Here is a 22,863-nt window from a genome sequence, read left to right on the forward strand (position 1 = left end):
GTTTTACCTGCACATCCACTAATATCATCTATTGTATCCGTTGCTCCCGATGCGGTCTCCTTTACATTGGGGAGACTGGACGCCTCCTAGCAGAGCGCTTTAGGGAACATCTCCGAGACACCCGCACCAATCAACCACATCGCCCAGTGGCTCAACATTTCAACTCCCCCTCCCACTCTGCCGAGGATATGGAGGTGCTGGGCCTCCTCCACCGCCGCTCCCTCACCACCAGACGCCTGGAGGAAGAACGCCTCATCTTCCGCCTCGGAACACTTCAACCCCAGGGCATCAATGTGGATTTTAACAGTTTCCTCATTTCCCCTTCCCCCACCTCATCCTAGCTTCTAACCTCCAGAAACTCGATCCCCTGACCTGTCCGGACTTGTCCGACCTGCCCAGCTCCTTTTCCACCTATCCACTCCACCCTCTCCTCCCTGACCTATCACCTTCATCTCCTTCCCCACTGACCTATTGTACTCTATGCCACTCTCTCCCACCCCCACCCTCCTCTAGCTTATCTCTCCACGCTTCAGGCTCTCTGCCTTTATTCCTGATGAAGGGCTTTTGCCCGAAACGTCGATTTTGCCTGTCCTCGGATGCTGCCTGAATTGCTGTGCTCTTCCAGCACCACTGATCCAGAATCTGGTTTCCAGCATCTGCAGTCATTGTTTTTACCTTGCATCCTCTGGGGCTTAGAATCTTAACTGAAACATATAAGATCCTGAACAATATTCCATCTCCAAGGTTCCATGCACAGTAATTGGCATTTGCACACTCTCTGTGCCATTGGCTTCTGATTCTGGAAGTTGTTGCATGCACAGACCTCAGAGGACCACACAGCCTCTAAGAAAATTAGAAGGATGGCAGATACTTAGGGGACTTGACCAGGTTGATTTGGAAAGGATTCTGCCTCTTGTGGCAAACTTATGACAAGGAGTCATATTTTAAAAATAGCAGGTCACCTATTTAAAACAGAGATATGGAAATATCTTTTTTCTCAGATGATTTTGAATCTTTGGAATAACCTCCCTCAAAAAGCAGTGGATGTAAAATCTTTAAACATTTTAAGGTAGAGGTTGATAGATTCTGATTATCAAGAGGATGAAAGATTATTGGGAATATGCAGGAATGTGGAATTGATTTTAAAGTCAGATCATCCAGGATCTTAATGAATGGTGCAGCAGGCTCTGTGTGCCAAATAGACAAAAGTGAGGACTGCAGATGCTGGAGATTAGAGTCAAGAGTGTGGTGCTAGAAAAGCACAGCAGGTCAGGCAGCACCCGAGGAGCAGGGGAATCGATGTTTCGGATATAAGCCCAGGAATGAGGCTGGGAACCTCGGGGGTGGAGAGATACATGTGCCAAATAGCCTACTCTTTCTCATTGTGCATGTGTTTGAATACATTTTTGCACTCCTCCTAAACATATCTCTCAGATCTGTTCATCTAGGTGGTTCCAAATGTTGTTATTAATTGGTTAGGTTCTTACTGAGCCTGCATCCCACCACAAGGTGGGCTCTCCCAAGGCCCATAGTCTTCATTCAATTCCCAGGCCTTATAGCTTCATGCCTCTAACTGACTGAGTCCTTGCCCTCCTTTCCCCATGCCTGTTGCATAAACCCTAGCAAAAGCAACACACTTGTTATCTGTATAGTTTAGTCTACATCAATTTGACATTTCAGAATTTACCTTTTCAAAGGGCAATCATTATGCATTTACCATTTGCAAACAGTTCATGTTCATTATAGCCACACATTTAGATGATAAGCATTCATCACTCACAATTCAGCACTCTGAAACTACAATCTAAGAAAGCTGTTAATCATTACAAAATCCAGAGCCAGATTTCGGCTCGGATCATTTTAATTCGCATAACAAGAGTCTCTGGTGAACTGAGAAGAAAGGATTTTGAGCAAGCAAAACAAGAATCTCTGCATACACATTAATGATTGCTGATTTCCAACACCACTGCTTTATTTTAGGTGAAGCTTGAAACAGAATTTCATATACAGTTATGGATCATTTACAAATATATGAAAAGTTGGTAAAACTAATCAATGGTATTTGCTGTTTCAAACTCTCAGCTGCAGAGGTAGTTCATTGACCTGTCTGGATGTGAAGCCATAGAACTTTGTGCAACCACTTTTCTGCTAGGCAGACTTGTGTTTCATTGTAAAACAAAAGGCTGACTTCTACAAAAGATCAGCTAAGTGTTAATTTTGGGGCACTTGGTTGTAGGATTTCGCTCCAAGAGTTATCTCATGCAATTCTCTACAGTCCAACTCATTTTGTATACACCATGCCTCTGTGGCATCTGACTTTTGCATCATGGTGCATATCTAATAATGTTGGTAGTACTCGCCACTGGCAAGAACTCCTGGTTGCATGCCACCAATGACATATTTAAAGCTCAGTCACACACCAGGTCAAGCACTACCAAGCAGCATGTGCCCTTCAAAGTGCATATAGTAGGAGAGGACAAAGAAAAGCTTCTGTAAGTACATAGTATGTACCAGAGACAATACATTCACATTCATAAATGTATTGCTGTTTTACCTCATCACCTATCTGAATGACCAATGTTGTAACTGCAGCTGCAAGCATCAACCTACTTAGGTTACTAATCCTTAATGCAAAACTGCAGTGGTATGATGGCTCAGTGGTTGACACTGCTGCCTCACAGTGCCAGGGACTCAGGTTTGATTCCAGCCTCAGGTGACTGTCTGTGTGGAGTTTGCATGTTCTCCCTGTGTCAGCATGGATTCCTTCCGGGTGCTCTGGTTTCCTCCAACAGTCCAAAGATGTGCAGGTTATATGAATTGGCTGTGCTAAATTGCCCATAGTATTCAGAGATGTGTAGGTAGATGCATTAGTCACGGGAATTGTAGAATAATAGGATACGGGAATAGTTCTGGGTGGGTTACTCTTCAGCGGGTTGGTGTGTACTTGTTGGACCAAATGGCCTGTTTCCACATTGTAGGGATTCCATGAGCCATCTTAGAGCCCTATCTAAGAAAGTGCTAATCTTAACCTAATGCCCAGTGTGGCATAACATCATTTCACTGTTCTGTTTGAGAGCATCACAAAGTCTGTAGAAAGTCTGCAGTCAGTTAAAAAAATATTGATACTTCCTATTGACAACAGCAAAAGAAAAGTCAAAAGATATTCCTTGTTTATTTCTGGGAACAGACAGGAACACTTTTGAGCAAAAATAAACTTGCAATCAATGAATAATCACTGCACCCAACTCACATTTACTGAAGCTGGATGTCAATTACATCCTGCTTGGCTTCTTGTACCTGGCATTGCGGTACTCTATCATGTTGACGACAAGGTTTCTCCTGACTAAAACTCCCATCTTCCTCCTCAGAAGACTGGGGCTTTTTACCCAGCCCCTCAGCATCCATTGCCTTGTCGAGTTATGTAGAGCACAGTATGCTAGGATTATGCAGTGCACTCTGTCCAAGCTGTACTGCAAGGCACCTCCCCCAAAGACCAATCCAAGCAGTCAAACTCTTATCTTTGTCTAGCCTGTTTCATGATGGCTACAATGGCAGAATCGGCTGCCATTGCTTACCCTGAGTAAAGGGTAGCCCTGGACTCTCAGTAACCATCCCTGAAAGGTATTTAGCCCTTGAAATGAAGCAAAAACATGAGGACTCTCCAGTATACTGGCCTGACTAGTGGTACAACTGATCACAGATGACTTTAACATTAATAGAATGCATTCCTTTTTTGTGGATGAAATCTGCTGAATTATGTTATGGTGCCTACAATGTTTTGTGGATACAGTATTTAGTGCCCTACATCTGGGTGAGGCCAGCCACATTGGGACAGCTACTGCCAGGGCTGCAGCACTGGCTGTGTCATGGGGAATCGAGGTGCAGTGGTGCGATCTGTCATAAATTGCATCAGTAATGACTTTGATATTTTGTGGGTTGAGGATTATGAGACATACACAGCCAGTTACATAAAGTTTAGCGTATTTATCATCTTGACAACCATTGGGATAGGATGGCCATCCGGTCCTTAAAGTCTCTGATGGCATTCTAACAGGTGGAAAGTTCTGTTACAGTGTGGTGGCAATGCCCCTTACTCATCTGGAGGAAATGGCATCAAGAGTGATCAATTCTGGGTCTCCTGTACATCCTGCACATCCTAACGAGATCTTCACCTGAAACTTCTCCAAGTGGAGGTTGGCAGTGGCTGCCAGTAGATCCTGGCACATCTGTTCTTCATCAATATCTCTGCACCATCTTAGCAACATGCCACAGTGAGGATGAGCCCTAGGGTAATTGAATCCATTAGTAATGGTTCCAATGAACCTATTTGGGGAATATGAGAAATAGAACAGATTCTTAGTAATGTGTGCAATCAGCATTCGCATGACACAGATGGCAGATCAGGATACTGTGCCATACAGTGGGACATGAAGGTCTGTGACAAGGAGAGCCAGAGAATGACTCTAGATGGATCATTGATATAGAGACATTATTCCAGTGAATGCAGAACAAGCCATGCCAGTGATTGTAAGTGCTGTAATATCATTGGAACCTTATTCTACCCATGCTCACACCTCAAAAAAAGCAGCATTACATAGAGTCATTGTCATAACGTCATGCAGCATGAAAACAGACCCTTTGGTCCAACTAGTCCATGTTAGCTATAATTCTAAACTAATCTACCTCCCTGCACTTGACCCATGTCCCTCCAAACATTTCTTATTCATGTATTAATGCAAATGTATTTTAAACATTCCAACTGTTATTGCATCCATCACTTTCTCTGGAAGCTCATTCCACGCACTCTGTGTAAAACATTGCTCCTTTTGTCTTTGTAAAATTTTTCTCTTTTCACGGCAAAAACATGCCAGCTCATCTTGAAATCCCCCACTCTAAGGAAAGGACACCTGCCATTCACCTTATCATGATTTTACAGACCTCTCCTCAGTCATCCCTCAAGCTCCTACACTCCAGTGTAAAAAGTCCCAGCCTATCCAGCCTCTCCGTATAACTCAAACCTTCTATTCCCAGCAACATCCTGATAAATCTTTTTTGAACCCTCTCCAGCTTAATAATATAGGTTAGATTAGATTACTTACAGTGTGGAAACAGGTCTTTCGGCCCAACAAGTCCACACTGACCCACTGAAGCGCAACCACCCATACCCCTACACCTAACACTACGAGCAATTTAACATGACCTGCACATCTTTGGACTGTGGGAGGAAACCGGAGCACCCGGAGGAAACCCACGCAGACACGGGGAGAATGTGCAAACTCCACACAGTCAGTCACCTGAGGCGGGAATTGAACCCAGGTCTCTGGCGCTGTGAGGCAGCAGTGCTAACCCCTGTGCCACCGTGCCGCCAAAAGGGATAGGTACATGCCACAGGTCAAGAGTTATCGATGGGGCAAGGGCAATTATAATGCAGTTAGGCAGGAATTAGGATCCTTCCTATAACAGTACAATTAGAACTAGACACAGTATTCCAGAACAGGCCTCACCAATGTCCTGTACGATCTCAACATGACTTCCCAACTCCTACACTCAAAAGTCTGAGCAATGAAGGCAAGCATGCTAAATATTTTCTTAACCACACTGTCTACATGTGACACAAACTTTAAAGAATTATGTAACTGAACCCCCAGGTCTCTCTGATCTATAGCGTAACCCAAGGCCCGATTTTTAATTATATAAGTCCTGCCCTTGTTTGTTTTAACAAAATGCAATACCTTCCATTATCCAAATTAACCCAAATTAAATTAAATCCAGTGTGGTACTGATCTCGCAGCCACTATTTTAAAGAAAAAACACTAATGAGTGCATCGCATTGTCCAGGTTGACAGTTAACCCTCAATCAACATTGTTAAAAATAAGCTATCTGCTCCTTATGGGAGCTTTCCGTTCACAAATTAGTTGCTCCGTCTCCTATTTATAGTTGCCTTTTATAAGTATAATGTATTTCATTGGCTCTCTGAGGTGTTTTTAGAGATCTGGAAGCTGAGTAAAGAGATGTATATGAACACCAGTCTTCTTTTTCCAGCTACATCTAGCTGTTTGAGTGGAATGCCATGTCAATATTAACCGCCTATACAATTCTGTACATGTACACCTATAACACTGCTTTTATTTCCTGTTCATTCTTGGGACATGATCATCTGAAGCTAGGTCAGCATTTATGGCCCATCCCTGATTGCCCAAGGGCAGATAGAAATCAACCATATTGCTGCTGATCTGGAGTCACTTGTTAGTCAGACTAGGTAAGAATGGCAGATTTCCTTCCCTGAAGGACATTAGTGAACCAGATAAGTTTTTAACAAAATTTGACAATGGCTTCATGGTCACCGTTAGGGTAGCATTTTTAATTCCAGAGCTTTCATTAAAAATTAAATTTCACCAGCCATCATGGTGGGCTTCGAACCCATGTCCTCAGAACATCAGCAGGGGATGCTGGATTACTACTCCAGTGATGTTACCACTGCGTCTGTGCAATTCCCTACAATTGTTCCTGTAACACCACCTGTTCCTGCTTCGATACTGACATTTTTGATAGACTATTCAAGAGGTCATGCTGACAGCTATCATTGCCACCACTAAAGTTTTCCACATGGAACCCAACCAGTTCAAAATTCCAAAAGGTATAATCACCTGGAGATTGGAACTGACCACCCCACTGCGCTCAACTTGAAGCAGCTTTCCCCCAGGACCTGAGCAAAGTCTTCAACTTCATGATTCATGCAAAATAAGTCTTACACTCGTAAAAAACAATCAGAAATAAATGAAGCAAACATTTTATGAGTTGCTACTGGTTAAAGTTCGTAACAGCTCGATTTTTAAAAAATCGTTTGTTCCCAGAAGGTTAGCAAATTTCCCCTCACAAGGCCTACAAAAGCCGAAAGTGATAACAAAACCAAGAAACTGAGCTATGAAATGACCAAGCAATTCACTCAGTTGTATCAAGTTGTTACCAGGGAAAAAATAGAACACAATGCTGGTGAATACTTCTCTGCTTCACAGAGATGACTGAGAGCAATCTGTAATGACCCATGACATAGTCAAGATTGCTTGCGACCAGAATTTGTATCCCACACAGTTGGAAACTATATGCAATTCACTCAAAGGGTATCATGATCACAACCTGTTTAATGAAAGTGCCTGATTAATATAATTGCCCTTGAAGAGCCTCACATCACTCACAAGTAGAACCTATAAGTTAAGATGGAAAAAAGTCCATTCTGGGCATAGCTGCAGTCACTTTCCATTTCCATTGTGTCTTTATGATTCACACAAAGATAGAAGGCTGCTTAGGATGTAGACTCAGCCTGATATTGGGGCATCCCCTCCTCTCCAAATGTCTATGTTTGCTTCTTCTTTATCATTCCCTATCAATTCCATCAGTATTGAGCTTCCACACATTCCCACACAACTCTCTCACATCTCCCAATGTCATGCCCTGAGCTGTGGTCTACAGCTTAGTTATGCCAAACATTGTGCTGTACTGTCCCCCATTAAGACCAGGGTGCTCTAACTGTTGAATACACCCCTTACAATAATCCTATTCTGCAATAATCCTATTCTGCAATAATTTAGAAATAATTTAGTTAATTATGAAACTGAGCTAGCAGTAACTGAATGTTACTGCTTACAACAATAACAAAAAAACTTATAGCTGAAAATTCAGTGTTTGAAACAAAGACGAAGATTTAAGGTGCGTGCAGATAACTTCTGGATTGGGATCTTCAGTACTGTTATGAAGTGGAAACAGTGTATGGTCACTAAGACAGAAAGTGCTTTTCTACATTTAAGGTACATCAAACACTGCCGGTATACAGAACAGCTAAGACACAGACTTCCATAATAGATACATGAAACAAAAGGCTGTTAAATGGATATCTGAGTTTTGGTTACTAATTTGACAATTCAAATCTGATCAATTGATTTAAACCAAACACTCAGCCTTTCAAAGCCAATCGAATTTAAAATCTGATGATGTTGACAGCCTGAAACCAATCAAACTATAAAAATTTCAGGTGTAATCAGGGATATAAAAATAAGTGCATTTTGAAAATTGGTGAGGGCAACTGCCATCAAACATGTGAGCACGTCACCTGAAAGAGACTCTCAAAAAGAAATCTCTCAGAAGGCGCTATCTATTAAAGGTACCTTTTCTAGTCAAAACTGTAAAAACCAAGAAGACAATCCAGGGAGAAGATAGCAAATTCGGAAGGACAGAAGAAAGCAACAGATTTGGAAGACCAGACAGAAGACAGCATAAGAGACTGTATGGATTCTGAGAGATTAAGTTGAATTAATGTTTAATAATTGTGATATTGGAGCAGCATTTTTAAACAGTTGGGGTTAGATAGTGATGAGTTAAGAAAAAAGGGCTCGGATTTGTTAATAGTTGTTGTTTAGTATTCACTACAAGAGTTAGGAAAATTATTTTTCTTCTTTAAACAGTGAAAATCAGGGGTTTACTTTCATTCACACTTTTAACAGATTATGAGGTGAGGTGAGCTTTCATAGTGTTTTGCTTTTAATTAGCAAAGGAGTTCAACATTTGTGTCAAAACAGTACATACAAGCTTCTATGATATTTAATCCTAAAGAACTTGCTGAATATACTATGGGAAAATGTAATGAACACCACTCAAAGTTACTCAGACTTTGAAATAAACTTATTTTTGAAATCACAGACACAAGTTATTGATGGGACTTTATTTTGCATATTTGTCACAGTTTATCCTCTGTGGGATTGAAAACAACTTGGCCAAGATGATGCTATGCAATAAAATAATTTAACATTTAGCTTCTAAAGCTGCTGGAGTGGGATCTGTCACCTGAAGGAGTAGATAGCCATCCTTTCCCAATAGCCATCAAGGTGACAGTCTGTGAAACAGGCTGCTTCAAAGGATCCACTCGGGACTTGTGGGGGACCTCTTATTCCTTACTCTACAAAGGCTGTATTAAGGCTGTTACTGATGCAATTTCATGGAATCATACAGTACAGAAAAGGCCCTTTGGCACATCAAGTCTGCACTGCCAAAAATATGCTTTTATCTATATTAGTCTCAGTTGCCAACAAAATGCCCATAGCCTTATACTTTATGACACTTGAAGTGTTCATCAATTACTTTTTAAAAGTTGTGAAGTTGCCCAACTCAACTACACTCCCAGGCAGTGCATTGCCAGGTTCTTTCTGGGTGAAAACATTTGTATGCAAGACCTCTCTAAACTTCCTGTCTTTCACTTTAAAATTATGCCTGCCTGTTATTGACTCCTTAACTAAGGGGACTAGCTACTTTCTCTTCATCCTGTCCATGCCCCTTATAACCTTATACACCTCTATCATGCTCAACCTTCTCTGCTCCAAAGAAAACAAAACAAGTTTACTCAGCCTTTCTGCATAGCTGAAGTGAAATTTGTGCCAGATGACACTACCGTAGTTTTTTTTTTGCTATGATGATGGCAGTGCTGCAGCCATGCAGTTGACATCCTCAATAGAAAAAAAGTTTGCTTCCATCAATGTACAAGTTATCTATGATCATCTTAGAGGTTTGTGTCAGGTACCCTGGGAATTGCCATGATGATAACTCGCAGGTTCCACTTCCATTTCAGGGACTAGATGATGTTCAAAGATGGTTATTTGGTGATAAAACCTTATAATCCACATTGATCATTCCATATTCAACCCCTGACACGTTACTCATTTCTCAACCAGATGGTGTTCTGATGCTTGGTCAGGCTGGAGGGGTTTGCAGACAGCATAATCCTAGTATGTCATGCTTTGCAAAATTAGAGCAAGGCAACAATAGATGTGATGGACTCTGATGAACTGAGAGCAGTTGAGGAGGTGGTGAGAACATTGAGCAGAAGCACTGCAAACAAGGCAGGCAGGTATTAATTGACACCCACTTCCATTAGATGTAAAGTTCCCAGAGACAATAGCAGCTTCTGCCTATTTGTGTTTCTTTGTTCACTTTTATTGAAAATACCAAATAAAATGTAATGTTTTAAACCATTTAATATCTTTCATAGAATCCCTACACTGTGGAAACAGGCTATTTGGCCCAACAAGTCCACACTGAACATCCAAAGAGTATCCTACCCAGACCCATTCTGCTACTGTACTCTACATTTCCCCTGACTAATGCACCAAGCCTACACATCACTGAACACTAGGAGCAGTTTAACATGGCCAATTCACCTAACCTGCAAATCTTTGGACTGTGGGAGGAAACCAGAGCACCTGGAGGAAACCCACACTAACACTGGGAGAATGTTCAAACTCCACACAGACAGTCGCCCAAGGCTGGAATCAAACCTGGGTCCCTGGTGTTGTGAGGCAGCAGTGCTAACCACTGAGCTAATCACTGTATGTGATTGTCCCACACTACACACCAGATGTTGGGCTACAATGGACATTGTAGAAAGAATAACATTCCCTTTGATAAAGTTCTAAGATAGAATGATTAAGGAGAGATAAGCTGTGTAGCTTGTCTCTTAAATAGCAATAGATGAATTAATGTGTTATAACAAAATCCCAGTGATACCAGCTACGTTCCCTGAGAAGCATTTGTTTTTCGTTCCCTTCTCAGTAAATGCATGGTGAAGAGCAGCTGCAAACTATCACTGCTTGATTGAATGAATGGCTGAGCTTTAAAAATGTTGCCAGGGCCAGGGATTCTGGAATGTCCGAGCAGTAGCAAATACTCCTCCTTATTGTGAATGAGCATTTACAGTGAGTGAGGTGCCATAGGGATGTGGTGCACAGTATAAGGTGAGACGAATTTGGGATAATAGTATGTGAAAGTTCTCTAGGCCTCACAGAGATAAACTCTCCATGAAACTCACTAAATTTGACACTTAGTCAATTTCTAAACTTCAGCCCTTTAAAATGAAAATCAAGGCTAACACTCCTGAGCAATACTGAGGTTATGCTGAAATGTTGGAATTGGCACCTTTTGGGGTGTCAGGCAAGAGCCCCATTTTCTGCTCAGATGAATTTGAAAGGCTTATGGCACTATTTCAAAGAAGAGGAGGGGGTATCATTTCTGATTCTGGACCATTATCTGATCATCATCTGTGATGTTTGTGAGAGCTTGCTGGGCAAATATTGTCTGCTAAATTTCTTGCTTAAAGCAGTGATTATATTTCAAAAGTACTAAATTGATTGTAAGAAACTTTGAGACATCTGGTAGCCATGAACTGTTTGATATAAATGCAGGTTTCGTTTTACAAATTCTCTTTTTGTTTCTAATTTCAAACTGAATTCAGTCACCCTCATTTGCACTTCCTTCTCAGTCCTTACGCAATAGGTTTTACAATCCTTCCACTTGATTGGTTAAGGAAATATATAATCTTTTAGATATTTTTGATGTAAGCTCATTGACTGAATTATTAACTCACTCTTAAGCATTTCTAGAACTTTCTGTTTCTTTACATATTTCAAGTATCTGCTATATTTTGCTTTTGAGCTTGGCCTCACATCCCAGTTTTATTTTGTTGTCCCATAATCAGCTAATCCCACAAACAATTTAAAACCTTAAAATGTAAAAGGAAACTCTAATTAAATGGCTATTTTTTAAATTGGTCTTTTTTTGTATATTTTAATGTTGTTATGTATAACTGAAACCGTCAAGTTAAGACAATAATTAATCAGAAATTTACTAAAGGCAATACGTATTAAAGGCTACAGTTCTTTGTGCATATATAAACATTATTATCATCAGCATCAATCAAATCACCTGCATGTCCGGCCTAAGCTGGTAACCTATCACAGACACATTAAATAATTTCAGCTTTAAATACATTGTACTTTTGCAGAAAGACAAAATAGAAGGTAACTCTGTGTATTTTGTTTTCATTTTAAACTATTTGGATTACAATGAACTTGATTTGTCCATCAAAGATTGTTTGCAAAAACTAACTGAAGAACTGAAATGCTCTTACCTGTCAATGTCCCCACACACATATTTTACAAAGCTAAGGTTTAGTGATTAGTTTTGATTTAACACAATGAAGGTCAAAAAAACATGCTCCTTGCACTGCCTGAGTGATTCAATTGAAGGGAATGTATGCCATAACTTTTATTAGTATTTTTGTACTCATCTCATTACCGCTAGTGGTTGTGCATCTCGGGCAAGAAGCACTTTCGACAAAAAAATATATATTTACTGTCAATAAAAATGATAAATAAGTTTATGTAAAATTATATAATGCATTTAAAGACATCTGAATTTTAAAATACTAACTTTACAAAATCAGAAGTTTTTTTTGTTTTAACATTTCATATTTTAACTGCAAAATTATTTAATTGGTGAATTAAATTCAATTGCTTTCAATTTAAAATAATGTTACCTCCGCAAAATATTCAAAACTTGCTTATCAATCACATAGTGGGACTGACATAAAATATAAACAAAGCTGAATTTTAGAGAACTAATTCTTCATCTGTGTATGAAAACTCAAGTCCATTTTTATTTCGAGGAGAAAGTGAGGTCTGCAGATGCTGGAGATCAAAGTTGAAACTTTATTGCTGGAACAGCACAGCAGGTCAGGCAGCATCCAGGGAACAGGAGATTCGACGTTTCGGGCACAGGCCCTTCTTCAGGAATGAGCAGAGAGTGTTCAGCAGGAGAAGATAAAAGGTAGGGAGGAGGGACTTGGAGGAGGGGAGTTGAACGAGTCTGCTTCAGAATGTGGCTGAAGAGCTTCTGTGCAGAGGAGATGACCTGGGGTGTGCAGTGAGAGAGGGACTCACTGAAATCTTTGTAGAGAGAGGCAGAGAGCTTCTTCAAGGAAGGCATCCTTGTAAGAGGATTCGCAGTAGGTTGAAATCTTCGAGGAGAAAGTGAGGTCTGCAGATGCTGGAGATCAAAGTTGAAACTTTATTGCTGGAACAGCACAGCAGGTCAGGCAGCATCCAGGGAACAGGAGATTCGACGTTTCGGGCACAGGCCCTTCTTCAGGAATGAGCAGAGAGTGTTCAGCAGGAGAAGATAAAAGGTAGGGAGGAGGGACTTGGAGGAGGGGAGTTGAACGAGTCTGCTTCAGAATGTGGCTGAAGAGCTTCTGTGCAGAGGAGATGACCTGGGGTGTGCAGTGAGAGAGGGACTCACTGAAATCTTTGTAGAGAGAGGCAGAGAGCTTCTTCAAGGAAGGCATCCTTGTAAGAGGATTCGCAGTAGGTTGAAATCTTCGAGGAGAAAGTGAGGTCTGCAGATGCTGGAGGCATTGACAATCATTCAAATGTACTCTTTTTTAAATTAATAGTGGCATTTGGAAACATATTTTGTAATAAAAATGACATTTCACACTGAGCATTCATAAATAAATTGCTTTGCCCAGCAGGTGTTTGTATGTCTTTACATTCACAGAAAAATACTTCAAAAAATATAAACATAATTCCTGGTATTTTTATTTCACCAAACAAACACCAGGAATTATGTTTATATTTTTTGAAGTATTTTTCTGTGAATGTAAAGACATACAAACACCTGCTGGGCAAAGCAATTTATTTATGAATGCTCAGTGTGAAATGTCATTTTTATTACAAAATATGTTTCCAAATGCCACTATTAATTTAAAAAAGAGTACATTTGAATGATTGTCAATGCTGCATAATTTGAAGCTTATTTCCTTTCATAATGAATTTGTACATTTGTTCGAGCTTCTGAGCAGTTATCATGAGGTGAGCCATTAATTTTGTACTGACCTAAGCCACAAGCTTTTGTGTTTCCACAAATAAAACCTTGAGACAGTTTTAATCATAGTTTTGAACATTAAAAAAAATCTGTTTGGTTTATACCCTAAAAAGTCAAATATAACTTATACATCATTGAATATTAATAAGCAGCGTTAATGTATCGAGTTGAAGGGTCACCCAAAACATTATCCCTGATTTCTCTCTACAGATGCTACCATTCCTGCTGAGATTTACTAGCAATTTCTGTTCTTGTTGTTGCTGTTGAATATGAACTTTACATTAATGCTAGAATTCAACTGTAATCAAACCAGGCAAATCATCTATCCTAATCAGTGGAGATACTTGAAAATCAATTGCGCTTCATGTACCAAAATTCCAGAATATTCTCAGTTAAAGTTTAAAGCAAGTAAAAATAACTACAAAAGGGACTGTTGCTGGGACTTAACCTGTGGTTCTTCCCCATGTTATACTTCTGTGCCAATTTTAGTAAATAAAGTAATTAATAAGCAAATTCTAATAGTAATATTATTTTTTCCTTAGTTTAAAGAAATTGTAAATTCTGTAGAAGTGATAAGTAAATCAGTTATCAACCAGCTTGCTTTTTGTCATTTATATAAATGATTTGGATATGAACTTAGGAAGTATAGTTAGTATGTTTGCAGATGACACCAAAATTGGAAGTGTCGTGGACAGTGAAGAAAGTTACCTCAGGTTACAATGGGACCTTGATCAAATGGGCCAATGGGCTGAGGAGTGGCAGAAGGAGTTTAATTTAGATAAATGCGAGGTGCTGCATTTTGGGAAAGCAAATCTTAACAGGACTTATACATTTAATGGTAAGGTCCTAGGGAGTGTTGCTGAATAACGAGACCTTGGAGTGCAGGCTAAAACTTCTTGAAGGTAGAGTAGCAGATAAATAGGATAGTTAGGAAGGTGTTTGGTATGCTTTCCTTTATTGGTCAGAGCATTGAGTATTGGAGTTGGGAGGCCATGTTGCGGCTGTACAGGACATCAGTTAGGCCACATTTGGAATATTGCGTGCAATTTTGGTCTCCTTCCTATTAGAAGGATGTTGTGAAACTTGAAAGGGGTCAGGAAAAATTTACAAGGATGTTGCCAGGGTTGAAGAATGTGAGCTATTGGGAGAGGCTGAATAGGCTGGAGCTGTTTTCCCTGGAGTGTTGAAGGCTGAGGTTTATAAAATCATGAGGGGCATGGATAGGATAAATAGACAAAGTATTTTCTCTGGGTTGGGGGGAGTCCACAACTAGAAGGCATAGGTTTAGGGTGAGAGGGGAAAGATATAAAAGGGACCTAAAGGGCAACATTTTCATGTAGAGGATGGTGCATGTAAGGAATAAGCTGCCAGAAGAAGTGGTGGAGGCTGGTACAATTGCAACATTTAGACGGCATCTGGCTGGGTATATGAATAAGAAAGGTTTAGAGGAATATGGGCCAAGTGCTGGCAAATGGGATGAGATTAGTTTGGGATATCTGGTCAGCATGATGAGTTGGACCCAAGAGTCTGTTTCTGAGCTGTACATCTCTATGACTCTATGACCTTGAATGAGACATGGTAGGTGAGGAGGGTATTGAGGTATTGTACCAATGGTGATGGAAAGAATGCAGGACTTGCTACAATGCCATGATGTTAATTTGCTTTTTAGTAATTCAATTTTAGTTATTTCATTAATAAATTTTGAGAAAATAAATCAGTAATACGGAGTGATTTAGAGTTGGATTCACATTGCAGCTACTAGTTTGGAACTGGTACACGGAATATAATCAGGGAAATCTGTAACAGTCTTATTACAAATTCTTTACAAACTTTATAAATGGGAACTGCTGAATACAGACATGGGAAAAACTTCCTCCCAACATTTGCCAGTTGAAATGTCTGAAAACTCAATTCAATAATTTAAATGTTTGAAATGGGTGAATTAAGTTTTGATGTTTCTATAAGGTGCGCAGGTAGTTGAATATACCCACTTGTTTGAAACCGCATAAACTTTACACTAAATGCAGGAAATAAACAAAGCATTTTGGGGTAAATAATAAGTAAAATGGGAAATACTTGAAAATATCAGAAAATCAGACATCTGTGGAGAGAAACAAAAATCAATACTTCAAGGTTATAGTCTAATTTGCCAGCATCTGCATTCCTTTACTTCTGTATCAGTGTGAAACCAATTCCTTGATCCTTGCTCCCAAAATAAAACACAGTTTTGGATCTAAGTTTATGCTTCTAGTAGCATTAATGAAAAAGGCAAATCATAATGCTAAAATGGCATTGTGAACCTGAATTAGGTATTACCTAATGATCTATTGACTACCATATTGAAGCCATATCACCATTAGGAGAAAGTGAGGTCTGCAGATGCTGGAAGAAGGGCTTATGCCCGAAACATCGATTCTCCTGTTCCCTGGATGCTGCCTGACCTGCTGCGCTTTTCCAGCAACACATTTTCAGCCCATATCACCATTACTTTATTATCTCTCCTGGAACCCTCTTAGCAACAGCACTGTGTGTACGTACATTAGCTGAACTGCTGAAGTTCAAGAAGGCAGCTCACCAAAACCATGTCAAGGGCAATGAAAGATGAGCAACATATTCTGGCCTTGCAGACATTATTCGCATTCTATTAAAGAACTAGAAGTACTGTGTCTGACACAAATATATGAGGAAAATAACTTGCAACTGCATGGTATTCTATGTCAGAATGCCCCAATGTGCTTCATGGTCACTGAAGTCCTTTTGAAGTGCAGTCACTTTTGCAGTCACTGCAAACAGCCCTACAAACAGCACCAATATAACTGACTTATTAATCTATTTGGGCAAAAGTGAGGACTGCAGATGCTGGAAATCAGAGTCTAGATTAGAGTGATGCTGGAAAAGCACAGCCGGTCAGGCAGCATCCGAGGAGCAGGAAAATTGACATTTCAGGCAAAAGCCCTTCAGCAGGACAAATAATCTATCTGCATTGGTTGAGGGATCACTATCAGCAATACAATTGCCTTACATATCTTTGACATGCTGGATAAATATTGGGAAAGCCAATATAAAGTGAAAACTGTATTACTTAATCTAGAGACCACATGATTGGTGCCTAGGTAGGACATTCGTAATGTGATAGAATTTGTCTAGACCTTTAAAAGTATACAGAGCTCTTACTGGGCAACAAAAGCCATTTAAGAATAAGAAGCTGTATGAAGAATAAAGAACAAAGAAAATTTACAGCCCAGGAACAGGCTGTTCGGCCCACCAAGCCTGAGCAGATCCAAATCCACTGTGAAGGAGAGTGAGGTTCAAAAGGAATGTTAGATTGCAGTGAGCATCAGCACTCAGCACTCCCTCTTCCTGATTATCATGAATGTTGCAACTGAGAACATGAGGCAGGAAATAGCAAGTCATTGATATTTGCAAAGGGCATTGGAGGGGATGGTGAGAACATGACTGAGTTCTGAGGAACTGGAGAAAAGTTCTGGAAGAAATGGGAATGAAGATAATTGAGCATAGATTGTCAGTGTGAGCCTAGGAAATTGTATCAGAGTAAAGCTGTAAAGATAATGGGGGAAGGCCTGGAGAAAGTGAAGAGTTGAAAGTATCTGGGGTCAATGATGACAGAAAATAGAAGCATGTAAATAGAAATTAAACAACAGATTAGTTTGGTTGGATAACTGGATGAAACATAACATATTCTTATGTGATATACAACTGTCACTGAAACTGAAAGAAAGTATCTGCTAAACAGTTGTAAGACCAACTTTTTAATACAACACAGAAATGGGTTCATTGTCAATAAGACACTAACAACTGAATACTCATGAGATGCAGAGACAAATATTGATGTGTGGAGTAATGAAAAAGGACATCAGCTGGTCAAAAAAATATTTTGTGAGCATCATATAAAGTAGCCAAGAAGTTTAAAAGGTTTTGTCATCTGTTGAGGAGAGAGAAAATGCTGTGCAGCAAGTGATAGAAATGTGACTGCCAAGATGTAGGAAAAATGCTGTAGGAAGAACAGATGAAAAACTGCAGTTGCAAAAGATTTAAACACAGCAGGGTTGGTGACTGACAGGAGAAAATGAAGAAGTGACACAAACAGTATTATTGTGATCCCAAATCAAATGACAGAAGGCAAAGCATAGGATAGAAGTTTATAAGATTGTGAATGGCAGAGATAGAGTGGAAAGCATGAGGCTTTTTTCTGAGTGTGGAGGGGTCAATTACTAGGGGACACAGGTACAAGGTGTATGGGGGTGGAGAAGTTTAAAAGAGATATGTGAGACAAGTTTTTCACACAAAGGGTGCTGAGTGCCTGGAACATACTGTCAGAGGCAAACACAGCATTCGAAAAACATCTGGACAAATGCAAGAATGAGTAGAGAATAGAGAGATAGGGATCCTGTAAAGTGAATACAGTTTTAGTATGGAAAGGCAAAATGTGTGCATTCAAGAGCTGAAGTGCATGTTTTTGTGATATATTGGTCTTTGGTCTAAGATCTTTGCATTTGTACCATTAAAGTTTGCAAATCTACCTCATTAAGTGCTCATATAAAATATCATCTGAGAACCACTCTTCCGATAGTGAAGCGCTGGTGTCAGTTTTGAAAATATTCTGACGTTTGAATTTAGGAGTTTTTTGAGTTTATAGAGCTGCCACTGTCCCAATTCTGACAAAGATATTGATTTGTTTATATGTACGTCTAAAATCAAATGTTAGTAGAATTAAGCTGAACTTTGATGTTAAACATTAGGTCTCGACGTGTTAAATATATTGGCCAACGTTTATATACCATTTTTTATGCCCCCAAGACTTTTTGAAGCAGTTTGCACCTGGTGAAGTTCTGTATTTTCTAAGTGTTGCTACTGTTAAAGTACAAGGAACGCGGGATTTCGCAAAAGGAAGAACACTTCATCGGGATGATCAAGTCAGTAGGAGAACCAATGCAAGTCCATCGTGTTGCATCTGAAGAAAATAACTTCAGAAATTTCAGGCTCTAATGTTAGTGATAGCACGTGTGATGTGCCTGTTCTCAAACTGGTGATACCAGTCTGGATTTGGCACGTTTGTGAGCAACGTTTCTTTGACTTCAGTAGTTTTAATCTCAAATAGTTTGAATATGAAATATATTTACGTAAGTTTAAAAACCGTGTCGAGGGTTTTGTCAAGTTTGGTTGTACACACCAGAGAAGCACAAGAGCTTCATATGAAAGGATTGTAGTGTTGTTCACGATGCTGAGAAAAAGTGACGACCGTCCCAGTAAGGGTGAACACTCGGCAAATTGGATTGAACTATGCATCACAAAAGTTGGAAGTTAATGTCGATGTCGCGGGCAACGTAGCTGCAAGTAACAATCTTAATCCTACTTTGGTTAGTTTCTGATTGGAAAATACTTGCAAAACCCCCAGTAAGACAGAAGAAAACTTAATTATTATGCAAAGAAATAAAATGTAATTGCTTTAACACTAAACACTACCAGAGTAGCAGACTTTTAAATTAGTTCCGTTTAAATGATTTATTTTTACATTTGTTGCACGTCATAGACCTCGAACGTAACTTTTTTTTTAATGTTGCTTAGATATGCTGAGTATTTGCAGCATCCGCAGCATTTCGTTTCGTTTGTGTTTCGCGTGTTCTATATATTGAATGTTTCCGCCCAAAACTAAATATGAAAACGCGCTGAAGGCTTCACTCGTTAAAACAAGTTGAAATGGAAGAAAAGCAACGAGCGATACCGAAGCGCCTAAAATTAAATACCCTCGCCCTGGGCTCCTGCAGATTTCTACTGCTATTCATAAAGACTCCCGTGAAATGAGATTAACGGTTGCGTAAAACACCAATTTAAAACAGTGGGCAGAGGAAAACTGGACAGACTGCAGATTACCTTTCGGCTGTGGATCATTCAGATCGCGTTTGACCGAGGATTCGGAACCTACAAAAGTTCATTTATTTGTTCTCTCCACAAAGACTGGCTGACCTTTTTCAGTTTATTTAAACATTTTCAACACTTTATAAAAGAAAATGAAGACGACAGCAAGATGATAAATGTATTACAATGCTAAACAGGTTGTAAGAAGATAAAAGCATACGCATTGAACAAGCGTGAGACCGTATTCTGTGGACTCCAAACTGATCTACTGTCACTTCCACACTGTGCTTATTCTTCTGAAACTTTACGTGTGTAGCGCAGTTTGCCCCGGCTGAATTGGCAACGCTCCCGATCACAGGATCAAAAACCCTTCGGCCACTAAATGAAACTATGAAACTATCTGTCCACTGTTTCACAAACGACTTCAGAATTTATTCGTGGTCAAAAAAAAATGCAAGTTAATCTAGACCACGCAAACAATATCCGAGATAAGCATTTGTGAAAAAAATCAACTTCCCTATTTCCTACTATTGCAAAAATGATTGGAGCAACTTAGTACGTGCCAACACACTACGTACACAATTCTAAGCGAATGCTGGGTGAAATGTTCAAGAAAATAAATCAAATTTTAAAACTGGTAGAGAGAGCACGAATCCTTGTTGAATAAAGGGAGACGCTTTCATTATTGAAATATAATTTGCCTTCTGAACTAAATTACTATTTAGCGGTGCGGCGAAAATATACATCAAGGAAGTCCATCTATTAAAATTCATATTTCCCAATATTCGAAGAAGTTCTTACCTGTAAGGCCTTGTTTTCTTGAATTTATTTGTCACTGTCACAGGTTGAGCTGCTCATATTAAAAGATAATTAATGAAGAGTCCGTTTTTGTTTCGAATTAAAATACAGAATAATCATGAGCATCTCAGCATAAAAAGGGCACTGGGGAAAGAGCACCACACGATCGACGATACCTGAGATTTTTTTAAAGAGAAAAATAGCCCACACTATTTCAGATCCGCAAAAGTAACTGTTTTGGACACTCGATACTAGGCGAGAGAGTGAGCTGTAGAAAGGGGCAGTTACTTCCTCTTTCCATCTAAAGTCCAGTCCCCATTCTTACTTCCTCGAGTCACTTCATTCCGAAAACTTCCTCCTTTTACAGGGTCAGCAACTGACAAGACAAATTGTGGCATGAAATGCTTCACAACTTGTCAATTACTCAGAGAGGGTAGTTTCGTTTCTTAAAAAAATTGGAATTTAATCCAAATGGTTACTGAATATTTAAAACAAAACATATTCTTACAAGCATATTTCATTATCAGGTGATATTCATGGCCGCCTGTGAAGATGTCCCCCAAAGAAACAGTGATATATTCCAGGAGATTTATGTCATCGGGCTTGAAGTGTTTTTTGTTTCTGTTAGTTAACAAACAACTTGTAATTGCTCACTACGAGAATGACAGCAATAGTTCATTAAGATGTTTGCAACAGCGTTGAGACGGCTTTTCAGGATCTAAGTGATTCTCATTTTTATGGTCTACGTCAAGTTTTGTCGATGTGGTGGTGATAGACAGTATTTCAAATTGACCTGAACGCTTCAAAATAATAAATTGGTGACATCCAGGTGAAGTCCCAGCTTGGAGTTCGAGCAAACTTTATATGCTCATACTTAAGAGTGTTGCATAACGAGTTGTTAATCTGAGGCCCAATCTCCCTGGGTTGGGTTAATGTGAAATATCTCAAAACTATATCAAGTGTTGCATTGTGTTCACATCCTGAATATGTTACACAAGTGTCTCACATATCAAAGAACATCTTGAAGATATTAATTTAAGTAACCTCCTTACTTTAGAAAATGACACATGTTCAGATTGTATGCAATGGAGTCAATAACCACCATCGCTTACGTTAACCGGGCTGCTTACCCAAATACAAGAATTATTGTAGCGATGAAAAGCGAGCTATTGTGCGCATGAGTACTAGTTTGGGGTGGGGTTAAACTCCCGCCGACACAATTCCCCGCCCCCCCCGGCAGCGGTGCCTGAAGGGCGGCAATGTAAATTCCAGTTAACAAAAAAAATGCCAAATTCCATTGTTTTGAACAGAACCAAACCAAAGACCTTTACCTAGTGCTGTCAAATGCAATCCCTAAAACTTGCAAAATTGATGTCCTATTGCAAAAATTTACAGATCCCAATTCCCGTTAAAACTCATTCCTCTCTGCTGCTGTTAAAATCTAATCATTTCGAAACTATTTTCTATTCAATCTGTTGGAGATGTTAGTACGCACCTCTAGAACACGCGGGACTCTCCCATAGGTTAGGATCAAGACCCTGTCACAAAGGCACCACCACCCATCTTAGCTATGCTAGGCATTTTTTTTCTAGAATGAGAGAAAGGGAGGAATGAAGTGAGGTGAAAGTTGCGTGGCAGACCTATTAGTCTACAGGTGGGGAAAGCTGGCGAGGTCTCATGAATGAGGGGTAGGCAGCGCAGAGGCACGCAGTGGTGTGGGATGTTATGACAGGTGAGTGAGCGAAGATATTGCAGGCAATGGCAAGAGTGGTAGAGCATGAGCCTCGGTTGGAAATGTGTGCAGTAGCTGAGAGAAGATGATGACACATACACTGGCAGAGTGAAGCAGGCTATTGACCTTCTTCACACAGGACTGAACATTCCTTCAGAAGGCTGGGACCTTACTGACCCTGGTGGCAAATTCATAGGTTGTCAAGGTTTGGTGTCATGGTTTCTTCCACTGATCCTGTGGGTAGAGGACTGTCCTCCTCTGCACCACTCCATTCAACAGTCCCCTGGGTTCGTTTCCACAAGACAAAGAGCTCATGGAATATGCATTATCTTCCATCTCCAATTTGTCTTCTATTTTATATTGGGTGGGGAAAGTGTCTGGCAGCCTTACCAGAATGAGATTAGTGGTAGTACCTTAAGTGACTAATTGATTACTCTATAAGTGGTTTATTTCACTACTGTTGCTGGAAGGTCCACACCAGCTGGGAAAACTGGCAGCTTTTCCTGGGCAAACTGGTATCAGATCGTACCTTCTTTGGAAGACTGTAGTGCCCATCAGAGCCAAAACTTGATTTAAGTCTTTTCTACATCAGCTCTTGAAGAAGCCCACTACCACTGCCTCACTCCCAGCCAAGCCCCACTGACACCCAGGACCTGCCTTAAAGTCCTGAAGCATTATTTTCTCTTGACTGACCTGTAGTCCCTGTCATTCCCAGTCACTCAAACTGATATTGCTGGGAATCCTGAGATTT

At 40.0% G+C, this 22,863-nt stretch overlaps 1 protein-coding gene across 2 annotated transcripts in view; it reads right to left on the minus strand.

Moving 5' to 3' along the window:
- syk (spleen tyrosine kinase) overlaps nt 1-20,854 on the minus strand; it is a 199,035-nt gene extending 178,181 nt beyond the window's left edge. The window contains exon 1 of one of the 2 annotated variants that reach the window (XM_087997072.1): nt 20,384-20,854. The gene's annotated coding sequence lies outside the window, so the exon portion shown is untranslated. The remainder of the gene's footprint in view (nt 1-20,383) is intronic. The other variant, XM_043714053.2, reaches the window with a different exon arrangement.
- Nucleotides 20,855-22,863: the final 2,009 nt, after the last annotated feature.

Source organism: Chiloscyllium plagiosum, unplaced genomic scaffold, assembly GCF_037043375.1.
Source record: "Chiloscyllium plagiosum isolate Xiang-an unplaced genomic scaffold, Cpla_swu_hap1 HiC_scaffold_2, whole genome shotgun sequence".
Lineage (NCBI taxonomy): Eukaryota > Metazoa > Chordata > Chondrichthyes > Orectolobiformes > Hemiscylliidae > Chiloscyllium > Chiloscyllium plagiosum.